General features: G+C 52.7%; 1 protein-coding gene across 1 annotated transcript in view; it reads right to left on the minus strand.

Annotated features, from left to right (window-relative positions):
• The window catches only part of CNTFR (ciliary neurotrophic factor receptor), a 208174-nt gene extending 193855 nt beyond the window's left edge, over window positions 1-14319 (minus strand). Inside the window, exon 1 of the mRNA XM_086480218.1 lies at window positions 14220-14319. The gene's annotated coding sequence lies outside the window, so the exon portion shown is untranslated. The remainder of the gene's footprint in view (window positions 1-14219) is intronic.
• Between the last annotated feature and the right edge of the window lie 1111 nt (window positions 14320-15430).

Raw genomic sequence — 15430 nt, forward strand, 5'->3', positions numbered from 1 at the left:
CTACCAGCTCCAAACCTACCCTGAGCACCTGCAAGCCATGCCCAGATCTCCCCCAGCAAACAATCAGTCCTCCAGCCAGCCAGATTAGAAGATTACAAAGACCCCTCCAGGCATTACTTTTGCATGCGATTGAGGTAGATAAATAGCAAGCACAGCCACTTCTAGGGAAAAGGGCAGGCATTTTAGCAGTGCATAAGTACCAACCCCATATTTAATATCCTATTTGCTGCCTTAGCAGAGTCCCCTTTGCAGAGCTCATTGATATTGATTAGGGCATCAGCTTCACTCCCACGTCTTCCTTCCTGGGCTCTCCAAAAGCAGCAGCCAACTACAGCAGCAAAGTCACCCCCAGGAGCTAATGCACACTCTCATTTCAACAGGGTGGCACTCTACTGGGCTGAACGCTCCCAAGGAGGTACACCCTCTGCCACATTAGCAGGGAGCAATGCACAGCCTGGTCTTCTGGTCTGGACCCATCCCACAATCAGCACAGATAACGAGGAAAGAGCATCAGCTGCCCCGGTTAGGTCTGCTTGGGCTGGCAGGACACACTCCCAGCTCCCTAACCCGTGCCCTGTATGGGGTCATTCAGCTGCAGCAGGGCACAGGCACCACTTGGTTATTGCAATACCACTCACGTCCACTCCTGTGGAAGTGCTGAATTTCCTTTAAGAGCTCTGAAGTTCTCGGTTCAAATTTAAGGGAGGAAAAAAAAAGTCTCACAAATTGCGGGATCTCTGTAAACATTCTAGAAGAAAAAAGAACATGAATCTTTCAGCCTCTTGACCTTGACTATGTCCTTATAATTACAACACTATTTATTTTCAGTTAAATCCAAACTATTGAACAGACAGTGTCAAGTTGTTTTTTTTCCAAGCAGGTGATTATCCTGCCCAACTAATCTAATGAAAATTATCAGGAGGCTACTGACCTCCTGCTACACACACTAAATAATGCACAAAGCTTCAGGATCAGACAGGCAAATCATAACCCTGCCTTATCTTAATCACTTTCTATACAGCTCCAGGCTTGTTTCACTCACATTTGGCTGTGTTAGCCAAATGCTATCTCAGTGGAAACCACAGCAGAGCCAGCCCCAAAAACTGCACAGCAAAAAGTTACCTCCCTAAGATTTATTTTTGTAGGAGCCAAGAGCTGCAGCAGTGGATATATTTAGTCTTTAAGCCGCTTTCTGGCTCCTGAGCTTGTAGCATGAGGTGGTGGTCCCCTGGCACCAAGCTTTGGGAAAAGCAGTGTTGTCCTGCTACTTTGATAAACAGTACAAGGAAGGCAAGGTCTAAAAAAAGGGTACACAAAAGGGGCTCATTAATCCAGATGGGCAAAGCCACCCTTTCCACTCCATGCTCTCATAAACCCCTGTTTCTGCCTCCTCCTGCAAACAGGGCTGCTCACCCCCTTTAGAGGTGCCACAGCACAACCAGCAGCTACATGAGAACTAGGGTAAAGCAAGAGGACCCAACACTGGGGATGGTGTGTCTCCAGCTCAGGACACACTGTTGGGGCCAGGGGATCTGCAACAATCCTGTCCCACTTACTGCAATCCCCCTCCTTCTTCAGGGGAGGGAAACAAGAGCAGCAGCTGGAAGAGATAAAAACTACAACTAGCAACTAAGGAGGCAAGACCTAAACAACAAGCCACAAAAAGAGTTACCACATACTCACCATACAGCCTCAGCTTGAGCAGGACACACAGCTAGAGAGTGCATAGGGGTGACTTCAAGCATAAAGTAAGTTCTCACTTGGGAAGCTACAGAGAACCACGAAAAAACACTGCTAAAGAACAAGCTGACTAGTTTTTATGCCCCCCTTTCCAAACATGAAACCCCTACTATAATATCACAGAAAAGACACCCTTCTTATCCAGCATGGCCTCACAGCTTCACCCTTACACACCCATTGCCTTTCGGTCCTTCAGGCCCCCTGGTACAGGAGCTCCCAGCTTACCTCCTATCACTGATGCAGCCAAGAGCTTCACCTTGCAAACTACTGCCAGCCTCAGCAGCCTGCTCCTACCCTGCTGCCCTTCCTTTCCTGCAAGACTCTCCTCACCCCCAAAACACCTGATTTATCCTCCCACCCTGTCTATCATGGGACTTTGAATGCTTTTCTGCAGCTGGGGAGGTGCTAAGCAAGACAAAGGTGGGCAGGATTTCTCATTTTTAAATGGCCAATTCCTCCCCTCTTACAACCTTTGAGAACAACAGGGGCAAATAGTCCTTTCTAAAGTGAGCAGAAACAAAGACCAAGGTGGGATAAGGCATAACAGAAGAGGGAGCAAGAGAAATCATTGTAAGACAGGCAGGAAATAGCACAAGATTCAGCTTTGGGAAAATACCAGCTAACACATGCAAGGAAAATGATCCATAGCAGAGATATTCAAAGGGAAGCAGAAATCTGGGAAAAATTAATGTCCACAGCAGCAGTTGTGGGGGGACAGTGAGCAGGCAGGGCTTTGAAACCATGCACCACCAAGGCAGAGGCTTGACCTAGGGCAGATCTCACCTCTGCAGAAGGGAGGAGATGCTGCCCTGTTGCTCTGTGGACATGGCTGTGCCCGAGGGTGTCTTCAGAGAGATGATCCTGAGCCCCAGCGAGCCCAGTCACACCATCTGGGCACAGTACAGCTAAAAGGGTTAACTGGCCAGGACTCAGCAAAAGAAGACATCCTTCATTTTTCTCCCCTCCTTTCAATTTTAGAAAGCTGTCTGTTGCTGAGGCATCCAAGCTACTTCTGGAAGAAGTTAGAATGATAATTAAATTCCTCCATCTCCTAGCCTGGGTGACAGGAGCAACCTCCGGCTTCTCCTCATTGAATCCAACACTGTAATTGCTTGTGTCACAGCCTCGCTCCATCTACACGTGCTGACTCTGCCTTTAAAAGCCAAGATGCAGGTCAGTGTGTGTCTCTGCTGTCAAGCAGCTGCTTGGTGTCCTCCATGGGCACAGCAGTGAGTGTCAGGGCTGCAAGTGTGCCACTGGCTGGGTCAAACTGGCATCATCCTACTGAGTTATGTGCTATCCTCTGAACTGCTGTCCCTCCTGGAAAATGCTGCTCGGGGAAAGCTGAGACAGCTCCCAACAGTCACCATGCAGGATCTGGTATGTATAAAGTGGGAGGTGAAAGCCTGGCAGAAGCCAGTAAACTGAAGCTGTCTCAGCACTGACTTTATCAGCAGGCCTGGTCATGGAGGAGGCTTGCACAAGAGGAAGGGGTGGATTTAAAACCATACTGCATACAACATACAAAGCCCTCAAAAATGCTCTGAGGACTAAAGCTGGAGCTGGCTGCTGGTGCGGTGACCAAGAGATGGCTCTAGCTCCAGCGCCTGCAGCCACGCCAGCTCTCTACATGTGCTGCTCCACAGCAGAGGTGACACCATCCCCTTGTCACACCAGGAAACAGGCACTGAGCCCAGTGACCTCTCCTCCCAGCTTCCACAGTGGCAGAAGGTTGCGACTACCTGGGAGTGACTACAACACACCAGCGCTTGCAAATGCATGTTCTGGGAAGGTTTCTCCTCTCCCCAAGCTGACTTCTAGCTGGAGACACATGTCCATGCTGGTCTCCTAGGCAGACAGCAGCAATAGAGGCATCCTCTGGTGCCACTCTCTGCCAGCAGAGCATGGCAAAGCGTTAAGAGTGACAGCCTCCAGGGACAGGAGAGCAATTTACTCGCCACACATGGACAAGTGCTCGCCTTCCTTGCTGAAATACAGTAGGTAAGCCACTGATTAGTGTCACCCATCCTGGTTGTCTCAAGGCTGACACCCAGCCTGCTGGGACTTTGCTGAGAAACTACTAGCTCACTGCACACATGCTCACCACTAAGGCCTAGGTCAGACAGAGGCTTGAAGAGGAGAAAGAGAGTGCATGCAAGTCCCTACCATTGCCCTCTCCATGCCAGCACCTCTTTTCCAGTTCAAGCCCTGGCTCTGTCTGCTGCTTTTGAACACCCGCCACCAGCTGATTCCAGCATGGCCTAAGCAACAGGGAAAAAGGAAGCTAAAATCTGTTTCTCTTCAAGCATCCACCAGCAGAGCTGTTGATCCAGCCCGGACGTGTTACTGCCAGTGACGGCAGAGACAGGAGGAACCCAGCTGGACTCTTCCAATGCAGGGACAGAGCAGGGTGAGCTGTTGCAAGGCCAGCACTTAGGAGAAAAGAATCTTCAGCTTGACAACTCAGCAAATTTGATTGGAACTGGCAAGAGAGAAAAAATGTAAAGCCTTTAAATGTCATCTCAGGGGTTTGGCTGCCAGAACTAGAGACAGACAGACAGACAAGCACACAGCACTGTACAGAGAGACGGATGCCCTGCTTTGGTCTACACACAGTATTTACTAATGTGTGCTGCAGCTGGCATGAGCAGTGAGCAACTCAAGAAATCTGGTTTTCTGCCACCAGCTCTGCCTTGGGACCTCAAAGAAATCCCAAAGCCACTCCAGGTTTCAGTTTCGCCTCTTTGCAGGCAATGATGCATCCCTGCAACCCCAGGTGGTGGCAAGGTTATGTACAATGGTAATGTACTAGAGCAAGCAGCCTTGGGGAACCCTCCAAGCTTAAACGCAGATATTCAGTAAGCCAAATCTATTGTTTGGGTCCTAGACCCCATGATAGGTCAGACAATCCCAATTCCTTGTTGTAAGAGAGAAAGTCAAAATCATGAACCCATTTCCCTTGCCATTGGCACCTCTGAGCTGGACAAGTCACATCATCTTCTCCTTCCTCCCTCTGCCAGCCCTAGGCAGACAGCAAGCCCATCAGTGCACAACCAGTTTGCCTCTGTGCATAAGGCAGCCCTGCTTGGAAAAAAAAAACAGCATTGCTGGCCTGACTGCAGGTAAAGATGTGCCAAAACTAGGAAGCACAAATACTGCATGCCCTTGAAGTCAAGGACCCACCATAGATACTGAAGAAGTTAGTCTTCATCCTTGCTTTGCAGAGGAGCAAGCTAGGTGAACCTGAAGTCACTGATCCAAAGCAAAGAGGGCTGGGGCGCAGCAGATATGTCTATACAGCAAAAAGCACTGCGCAGAGTGGGTATAAGGAGCATCGATGATCCCCCTCCCAGTCCTCGTCCCATCTAAACAAGCCCCAAGAACTTGGTGCGTCTCAGCATTGCTGGGAGAAAGCAACACGCACCAAACCGCACCCCAGCAAGCAGAGTATGTGGATGGGAAATGGCTGATGGCAGCTTGCTGGACTTCTAAAGGGTGGATACTTTCACTGGGAGTCCCCAGGTGCACGCTTGGGATGGCCTGCAACACTCAGGTTTCACAGAGCTCAAACTGCACCTTCTCCTGGCAAACTAACCACTGCCAAAAAAGGGAGAGCCCCCAAAATGTTCTGGTAGTTAGGACATTACAGAACTTCCCCATTGAAAGGGGAAGGCGTTTCTAACAGGTGGCATAGCACATCTGTGTCATGGCCAAAAATATTGCCCAGGCAGTATTTACTCTCCTGCATAGGTTTCAGCATTAGCCCGTGCCCTGTGGCCTGTCACCATACTTACTTTCATGCACAAAATAAAAACAAGACTCGCCAACATACCCAATGGGCCTGTCAAACTAATCGCGTTAGGAGGACTGGAAACACACCAGCAAAAGCCGGTCCCTGCTCCAGAGTCCTTGCAGAAATCATGCATCCAGGAGACAGCAAAGCCTCTGTCGTTCCCGGAACCAGGTCAATAAAAGCACAGACAACTCCATCCAGAGAGAGACTTTTTTATGAATCACAAGAAAGAGCAGCTTCAGCTCCCCCAGCTGCAAATAGGTGGGCAGGCACAAAGAGCCAGCACAGAAACGTGTCTGTGCAACACGTGTGGCGAATCGGCCGCCCCACACATGTCCAGGGTATGGAGTGAGAGGAAACCGCTCCGAACCGCGGCACGGGAGAGCTGTGAAAAACAGCGGCTGCTGTTCGGTGCAACTTCTCCCCCCCCCCCCCCCCCCCCCCCCCAGCTGGGTTCCCAAATCAAACACTCTCCCACCAATATAGGCGTTTAGCGTGCCGGGGAGAGAGAACAGGCTACACAAGGATTTCAAAGCTGAGCAATCCCAGGCAGCTTTGAAGGGCCTCATATTCAGGGAGCAAGAATAATCCACCCTTTCGGGAGCAAAAAACATGAAAATTGTGCTTCGTCCAGGTGCCTCCAGAACAAAACTGTCCTTTCCCCAAACCATAGTTATTTGTGGGTGCACCTTTGTCATAACACTCTTATTTATTAGGAAGAAGTTCTTCACTGTGAGGGTGGTGAGGTACTGGAAGAGGTTGCCCAGAGAGGTTGTGGCTGCCCCCTCCCTGGCAGTGTTCAAGGCCAGGTTGGATGGGCTTTGAGCAACCTGGTCTGGTGGAAGGTGTCCCTGCCCATGGCAGGGGGGATGGAACTAGGTGATTTTTAAGGTCCCTTCCAACCCAAACCTTTCTATGATTCTATGATTTCTGGAGCTCTTTGCTTAGTGAGAAGCCCAGAGGACTGGACAGAGCTTTTTTTTGATCAAATCTCAGAGCAGCAGCAGCGTTTTGTTCTCCCTCCTTCTTTTTAATGTATTTATTTTTCAAGCCCTTAGTTCAGATGCACAGAGGACAGAGGAGAGTAAATCGCACATCAGCAAAGCCTGGCACAGGCTGCCTGCCCTTTGCATCTGTGAACCACGTTCTAGCCACAGGAGAGGATGTGTCCTCATTATCACCAGCATTTTTTAGGCCATGGACAAAAAGACCACAATGAAGAGAGTGTACCTATGTTCCAAGCAGACAAAAGGTTGTTTTATTATATGTAATATTGTTTAATTTCACAAACGAACGCTCGTGCTTGGCCCTGAGGAACTCAGCCCAGCCTGCCTTCTACAAGCAGTAGGCAGCAGCATATCCCTCCTTCTTCACTGATCAGCTTGCAAAGCTCCAGCAAAAGGGAGCTTTACACCTCTCACAGATGATCCCATGCAGCATGCAATAGCTGCTGTGCCTGCACAGGATTTGGGCAGGGATCAGCCTGGCTTGTCCACAGCTGTGCTTCCGGGCGTTGGCAAAGCACATAGCCTTGGTGGTCACCCTGAAAGAAACTATTTCTGGATCAAACAAGATGCAATGGTCAAGAAGCAGTTACCTTCTCTACCTCTCCATCCATCACCTATAATAAAGCACCATGGCACCCGAAAATGTAGTGTCCCCCCTTGCAGCACTGGGAGGCCATGGCAATAGCGTGGAATAGAGATAGCTGGGTGGGTCAGTCCTACATGGCCATGGCAGGGTCCTGCAAGTTACTAGGTCCAGTCTCCAAGTTATTCTCACCCATGCTCCAGAGACTGGGAAAGCCACCAGAGACCACAAGAAGCAGGAAAAGACCGGGCTGCAACTTTGTGAACAAAATACATTCATTGGCTTAACACCCACATAATTAAAAGCAGGCGTATCCCTCGGTAAACTGCTAGCACAGGGATGTGCCTGGTTGTGTGTTTGCTTTAGGGGGCCTGTGATACTACCTACAAAAGCAAAGCTGGCCACCAGCCCCTCTGCAGAGTGAGGCTGCTGACAAAACACGCAGCTGACCCTGACTTCCCCTAAGGATCTCCTTCTCTGCCCATCGAAACAGGAATAACAGTAGCTCCTTCCTCCCAAGGAGGTCTGATCCATCCACTGCTACTCCCACAGGTGAGCATCGCCCTTAAGGGACATTTGGGTGCTGAGGGGCTGGATTCAAACCCTCCTGGCAATTCAGAGGGCTCTGACAGCGGTGGGGACCTCAGCCCTGATGGAGGAGAGAATGCTTTCACTCATTGATGCTGGGAATGTCAACAAGCCCTGCTCTCCATGCTCATCTACCACCTAACTCCCCAGCTCTGTCTGGGTCCTACTGGCTCTTAGCACTGCTGGTGGGAATGGACAACTCATACCATCCTCTTCTCATGGGGCAGAGTGAACTGACTCAGTAAATACCAATTTGACTTGATGGATAAAAAGTAGGGAGTGAAAACAGCCCCAGAGCAGCCCCCTCTCAGAGGGGGACCAACCACCCATCACCCAGGTTAGGGCCAGCAGAGTTCCAGGCTGAAAATTGCTTCCAGCACCTGTGCAAAGCCTTCCCATCAGCCTCTACCTCTCACCCAGTATTTCTCGTGCCACTTCCCCCACCAGTTCTCCCCTCACAGGGTGTGTTGCGGGGTATTTAAATGCAACCAGCTCTGGGCAAGCCAGATTTCAGTTGATCCCATGTCCCTGCTGTAAGGCAACGCTAAGAGAGGGGTCACGATCTCTCCACCAGCTGCTGCAAACACAGCCGTGACTACAGTACAGCATCGTTTATTGCAAATCCTTACAGCCTTCCTCCAGCCTCCCCTGAGCAGGGAGCAGCAGAAAGCGATCCCCCCTGGGGAAAAGAGAGAGGAGATTTCTCACATAATGGGCACCAGCATTAATTCTTCCAACTGCTTCAGCTTTCCTTTCATTCTGTGACTTATGAACATCACTCGATGCTGACAGCAGCACCGGAGAGCATCGCAAGTCACCTAATGGGAAACGGCTTCTTCCAGCGCCGGCATCCAGGCTGCCTCCGAGAGAGACGGCGGCAGCCTCAGCCGTGCACAGCCACGCTGCCCAGACAGCTCACAGCCATGCCACCGGATCAGCGGTGCCTCAAGAGGGCTTCGATGACATCTTTAGGGTGTCACGGCTAATTAGAGCCCTGACTATACCCTCTAATTAGGCAACAACTTCAGACAAATCACCCTCTCCTCTTCAAACCATGTCACGCCTTCAGATATGATCCCTAATTGACTTAAAAGTAGACTTGTCACTTCTTCCCGGTCCTCCTTCCACTTCCCAAGGCATTTCAAAATAAATAAACCCCTGGTCCTCAACCCTGGCTCAGAAAGCAGCTGGGGAAGTGCCCTTGCATCCGCACAGGCACACACCCGCATGGCCAGACACAAAACCTCCATCAGAGTGCAAACGCACTGACGCAGCAGCATCATCCTCCTGTGATCTCTCATTTCTAGCCATCCTAGTAGTACTTTCAACAACAGCCGGCAAAGCCTTTTCTAGGAGAATAGGAGTATTTGAGATGCATCAACGTCCTACTAAAAATATTGCCTGGGGGCTTGTGAGAGAAGCGGTGCTCCAGCAAAGGAGCCTGGTATCTGGTGACAGAAGGCATTAAAAAAACCTAACCATTTAGAAATTAATATGCCAGAATGTTATCGAGCATCAACATTTCAGTCTGGAAGCTTGATTTCTGTTTTCATTAAGTAATGAATAAACTGAAACGATCTGAATGTTTTCAGTTTCCCACTAGCACAAAATTTTAAGTAGATAGGCAAAAAACCCCAACTGTCATAACTGCAAACATGCTTAACAAAAACTATCAAAATTCATAGAAGATAAATATTGAGTCCTCCCAAGCCTGCTATGAGAACAATGTCTCTTTATTTGCTTTTCACGACATTTGTTATAACAAGAGAGAGAGACTCCAGTATACAGTGTTTTAGTATACATATATGCATTCACAGCTGGAATAATAGATTTTAAGGACAGAAGACAGTACTACAGCTGAATATATGCAGAAATGCATAAACCTCCAAAAACACGTTCTTCATACCCCACCTAGATATATACATGGACACATATGTATAACATAAATTCACACACCCCCCACCATGTTTCAGATCGATCAGAACGATTCATTAAATCAGGCTCTCTAAAGTTTCTGCTGCTTTGGGAAAACATGACCCTGAGGAGACATCACGCGTGAACTTAACACCCAGCAGAAAATGAAACCGTAACATGCTGCATCTTGAAAGCCAACCCGGAATCTAACTTAATCCCTGCTCTGGACAATGCCTCCGGAGAGGCATTAAAACCATGCTAGGTGTTTTCCTGGATTTCCCAAATTCCCTGGAGGCTCCCTGGCACTCTGGTTGCATCCATCTCCTCCTCACTTTGGACACGTTTCTGTCTGAGCGCTCCTTGCTCCTGCTGCTCCCACGGACAGGTCCAGCGCAGCAGCACCCCGAGACCCCCGTCCTGCCCTTGCCGCAGGAGTTACCCTTGGGGTTTAACACTCTGATTCCTGCGAAGTGTGCGGGGGTGGTGGGTGGTGGGGGTGCGAGGTGTGTGTGATGAAGGGTCAAGATCGGCTTTGCATCCTCCTTCCCCATCCCCGACAAAGGGATTCCAGCAGATCTCGTGCCCCCTAGTGTCATCCTGGCGAAGGGACCGGCACCGGGCACCACCTAGCCCGGGCAGTGCCCTTCCTTAGCCCGCGGTAAAGCCGGCACTGTGTCCTGCTGGTACCCACAGCACAGTTAAATGCCTTTTCCAACAATTCAGGTGAGCTCGCTGGCTCTCCCCAGCACCCCCGGGGCAGCAATAGCCCCCCAAGTGACCCATGCCTGGCACAACGTCACCTCCCTTTAATGCTCCCGCAGAGCCTCAGAAGGATCTGCCCCAACGGCAGATAGCCCGAGCAGTGTCCCTGGCAAGAGGCCAAGAGGAGGAGGCAGAGAGCATCTGCGGTGGACACTGTCCAGAATACAGCTCCTCCTAAAAATAGATGGTCCCTGGAAGGGCACGGCCCTTGCAGGGAATGGGAATGCTCGGTGCTAGGAGCTCAGGGTTTGGGGTGACAAGACTTCCAAGTGCATGAATGCAACTGCCTTTGCATAAAGTCCCCCACATTTCTTCCCCATGAGAGCACCTGTGGCATCGAGCTCTGGCTATCAGCACAAGAAGCAATGCCCAAAACCATCCCAGAACCCAGCATCCCTGCCCGCCACCCTGCTCTGACCAAGCGACAAGATTCGGTATCTCCTGGCAAAATGACCATGCTGCTGCAATACTAATGGGTGCAACTGGGACCAGACCCCACACACACAGCACCTAAACAGAAGTGTGTGCCGGACAGGAGCACAGGTAATGCACATTGAGCCGATGCACGTGCCTCAGTTTCCCCATCTGGCCAGCAGCCCCAATGCAGCTTGCTCTCTCTTATTTTGCTCATCTCACCTTGTTCGCTCTTGTGGTGAGAGGCACCCCACTAGAGCACCGGCCCCTTCCATCATGTGCTAGCAGCATGCAAGCAAACCTCAGCAACTCATCGCCAAAATTTGGAGGAATTCTCCCCAGGGCACTGACCTGCGTATGCTGCTTTCTTCTGCAACACCGAGCAGGGACTATAGCTTAGAATAATGGGGAAGTAACTCAGTTCAGTGCTGACAAAGCATCACAAGCCCCAGCGGGGTGGGAGGGGAGGAGGTGTCCTTCCCTCACGCTGCCATGCCTGGTATACATCATGTTTAGGGCCAGGCATACGTCACCGACACAAAATGGACAAATTGGAGGGATTTCAGAAAAACGAGTGACAAAAATGATCAGGAGGCAGAAGGGATTGATTTACAAGAGGAGATTAAAGGAGCTGCGATCAGTCTAGCTGGGCTGAGCAAGTACTGACAGAAGCAGTCAGATGCTAATCTGAAAATGGGATGAAAAAGATATGGGAAGGAATCATTTAGCATCTTTAGCAGTAATGGGATGAAATTAAGGGGGACTCAGGGCTGAGTAGGTAGGAGAAAAAAACCAACCAACCAAAAAAAAAAACAAACAAAAAAAACCCAACCCAAAACAAAAGTCCTCTCCTAGTCATGCATGACTGTCTCTATCACAAAGTCCCCAAAACTTTCTGCCTAGGACAAGGACCCTTGGGAGCAACCGTGCCTTGGTGTCCAAGAAGGTGCACACAGACCTATGCATGCACGCACACCCAGAGCCCCTTCCCACCCGACTCACGCTCAGAAAAGCAGCAGGGCCTCCACGTTAACCCAAGAGGACGGAGGCTTCACGCTTGCAGGAAAGCAGCGGACAGTGAAGGCTAAAGCTGCCGGGAAAGTCCCCACAGAAGGATGCCTTTGCACTCCTAGGTCTTCACGGCAGAGAAAGGTGCTGAGACTGCTTCCTGCAAAGTCGCAGGAGTGAGCTCAGCTGCGAGCACTCAGATATTTACACACAAACAGCACATTACTCAGCAACTCCCATTTGTCAGGCGCAATGGCAGCGGCAGCAATAATAAACGACAGAGCCGAGAGACAGGCTCCCCAGGCGCACACCCAGCCCTAGCCTGAGCTGGAGCAGGATGCATTCCTCCAGCTTGCCGGGCAATTAATCGAGAGTGGTCGGGAGCCGGGGCTCGCACCCACAGAACTCCTGCTGCCAGCTTCACAGAGCCGGCCACGTCTCCGAAAGCTGAGCCTTGGCGGCACGGTTATTTGTACGTATACGTGAATCACAAGCTTTGCGGCTCCAAGAGGTGCCAGGGCTTCTTCCTTCCCAAGTACAGGAGGTGCTGAGCACCTTCCTTGGGGTTGGGGATGCAGCGCCTTGGCAGGATCGGGTCCTCTTGGGGTAAATCAGAACAAAGATAACGCACGATCATCAGATCGTGGCTTGGCCTGCTCTGACAACAGGCTCTGATGAAGTTATCCTAACGAGCTGTTGCAAAGAAGCCTACCAGGCACGGGGCTCTCATTTCCAAAGCACAGCCCATCTTGGAAAAGTCCACCCTCCCCAGCAAGCCCCAGTGAGCTCTGGTCCCAGGGAGATGCCCGGTCAGACCCAAGCATCCCTTGCACATCTCCAGCTTTCACGGCAAAGCTCACACTCCTCACAGAGAGGCAGGGAGCAAGAACGTCTGCTCCCACACATTTGCACGTTTTGCAGGAAGCAGCCAGTGTCCCTGCCTTGCTGCCTGCACACACAGACGGCAGGACTGGCAGCAGCGTGTTCGGGTCCTGTCCCCACAGAGGTGAACGCACGTGAACTGAGAAGTGGGCATGGTCAGAGTTAAATGAGCAAAATCCTAGCAGAAGTCAGCAAGCTCCTGAGCAAAAAGGAATCTGAGGAAAGGACCTCCTGGACTATCCCACAAATTAAAACACAAAGAGACATGAAAAAGAAATCAAGAGGTTTGCAGGCGATCTCCTTTCTACAACCTGCGCTCTGTACAGACCCTACGTGTACGTCTATAAGCATGGTGTGGGGAAGAAAGGGGCTTTCTAAGAGAGGGAAAGAGAAGTGCTGATCTTTATACCAAAAAAGTTTAGCGGATTAAGGAACAACTGCCAGGGGAGCCAGGGAAGCCGAAACATGCAGACCAGCTTCTGTCCCCAGTGAAGGCAGCACAATTAGCTCACTCGCTGTTTGGTGCCCCAATCTTGTTTTAAGATTGCAGTGGGGGAAGTCATCAAGATCTGGAAATGTCAGGGAGTTTGTGCAGCAAAGGGATCGGTGTGTATTATGCAATTCTGGAAAGCAGCCCTCGTACTCACGCTCGGGATGAACTGCCTAGCCCAGCGAGAGCAGTTCCACAGAAGCGCCATGCAGACGCTTTTCTTGTAAAAATCACACCACCCCCTCAGAAAAAAAAAAAAAAAAAAAAAAAAAGCCAAAAAACTAGCACTGCCATAGCCGAGGAAAGGGCAGGTTGTGCCTTCGGAGAAACGAAGAACAAGTCTGCTCCCCCGCCCACGAAATCCATGGGCTCTGGTTTACAAAGAGCCACCCCGCAACCTCGGCTCCAGCCCCGCTCACGCAATGCCGCAGGCAGGAGGGCTCATCGCTTCCCAGCCTCAACCTGGTGCCCCTCGTAGCGGCCGCGATGCCCTCCCCGCTGGGGACGGGGGCTGTCCCCCCGTCCCTTCCCGCCGCAGACCCCTTCCCCTGGGGGCCGCGGGGCCGCCCCAAACCCGTGCCCCCCCCCCCCCCATCCCTCCCACGCAGGGCGGACACACACGCACGGCGGAGCAGAAAAGTAAAGTTGCCCAAATTGCTTCCTCACGGGCTTCGCCCCTGCCCCGGTGGCGCGGGGGGGCGGGGAGTGGGGGTGCCGGATGCGCGGCCCACGGCGGGGCGCGGACACGCGTGGGCGCGCTGGGGAAAGGTGCGCGGCGGCGGGGCGGAACACCAGAAGCGGGGGTGGGGGTGGTGGGGTGTCAAGCGTCCCGCCCCCCCCCCCCCCCCCCCTTCCCTTTTCGCCTCCCAGAAAGGGCGCTCCGGCGGCGGGCACCGGCACTCGCCTCCGGTGACCCCCGCGCCCGCCCGCTGCGTCCCCCGTCCCGCGGTTTGGGGGGGGGGGGGGGAATGGGACACGGGAGGGACACGGCACCCCCCGCACCGCACCGCCCTCCGGTCCCGGCTGCCCGGTACTCACGGCGCCCTCCTCTCCGCCGCTCCCGGCGCTAACCCCATGCAACCACCGGCTGCTTCTGCACCGGCTCGGGGGCTATAAGCTCTTTTAAACTCCAGCACATGAGCCATGTGACCGCAGAAGCCACTGGTAAGGAGCGCCGGGGAGCCAGCGATGAGCTCAGCCCGCACCCCCCGGCACAGCGCCGCGGACGCGCTCCCGGCCCCGCCGCGACGCGCGCACCCGACCCACGCCCGCACACACACACACACACACACACGCACACGCACACTCACACATAGAGCCCCCCCCCCCGCCTCACACACCCCAGCCTTCCCGCGGATGCTGAGCCGCAGGGAGGCACCGCAGAGACGACCCCCACCCCCCCCCCACCCCCGCTTCTCCCGTGCAAATGCACACAGCCGAATGCACACACTCGTGAAAGCACCGTGAGCACGGAGCCATGCACGCGCACACCCTCACACGCATGCTGCGCACAGCACGGTCCCTGTGTACATGGGCAGGGGGAATGCTGCAAGCCCCCCTACCTCCCCTGAAATGCAGACCCGAGCGAAGGCAGCGTGCTTACAGTCCACTGTGTGCACAGGCACACTCGTGTGCGCCCCACACACGTGGAGCCACACACACGCTGTCTTGCACAACGCACCCTCTGCACACTCCTGCCCCCCCCCCCCCCATCAGGAAATGCAGGCCCAAATGAAGTCACTGCACTAGCATCACTAGCATCGCCATGCGCACCTCCATGCACACCCTTGTGCATACCCCACTTTGTGAGTACCACACCCCCTTGCACAAGCACCCCCTTGGAGCACACAATGGAAGCGCCACACGCAGATGCAGACTGAAATGAAAGCAGTGCACTCACCCTCTGTCTCACATGCACACACACCCCCGGCACAACTGAATGCCCAACACACACAAGACTGCTCCCATGCCCTCTTGCACAACCAGTGCACAAGCGAGGCAGCCCGCCCATGTGTGCACCCAGCATTCCCACTCCAGTGCAACCCGCTGGTGCGTGCCAAACAAGCCCACCCTGCCCCATGGCTGTGGGGGTCCCCCGTGGTGTGTGGGGTCACGCCATTTCCCATTGCAGGTGAGGACCACGAGCTGTCACACAGGTGTGGGGTCAGCAGGGCGAAGAGGACAGACGTCCTCTTGTGCTGTGCACAACGACTCCCGATGGTGAGGCAGAAGCCACAGGGGTGGCCATG

This window comes from Leptosomus discolor, chromosome Z, assembly GCF_034619465.1.
Source record: "Leptosomus discolor isolate bLepDis1 chromosome Z, bLepDis1.hap2, whole genome shotgun sequence".
Classification (NCBI taxonomy): domain Eukaryota; kingdom Metazoa; phylum Chordata; class Aves; order Leptosomiformes; family Leptosomidae; genus Leptosomus; species Leptosomus discolor.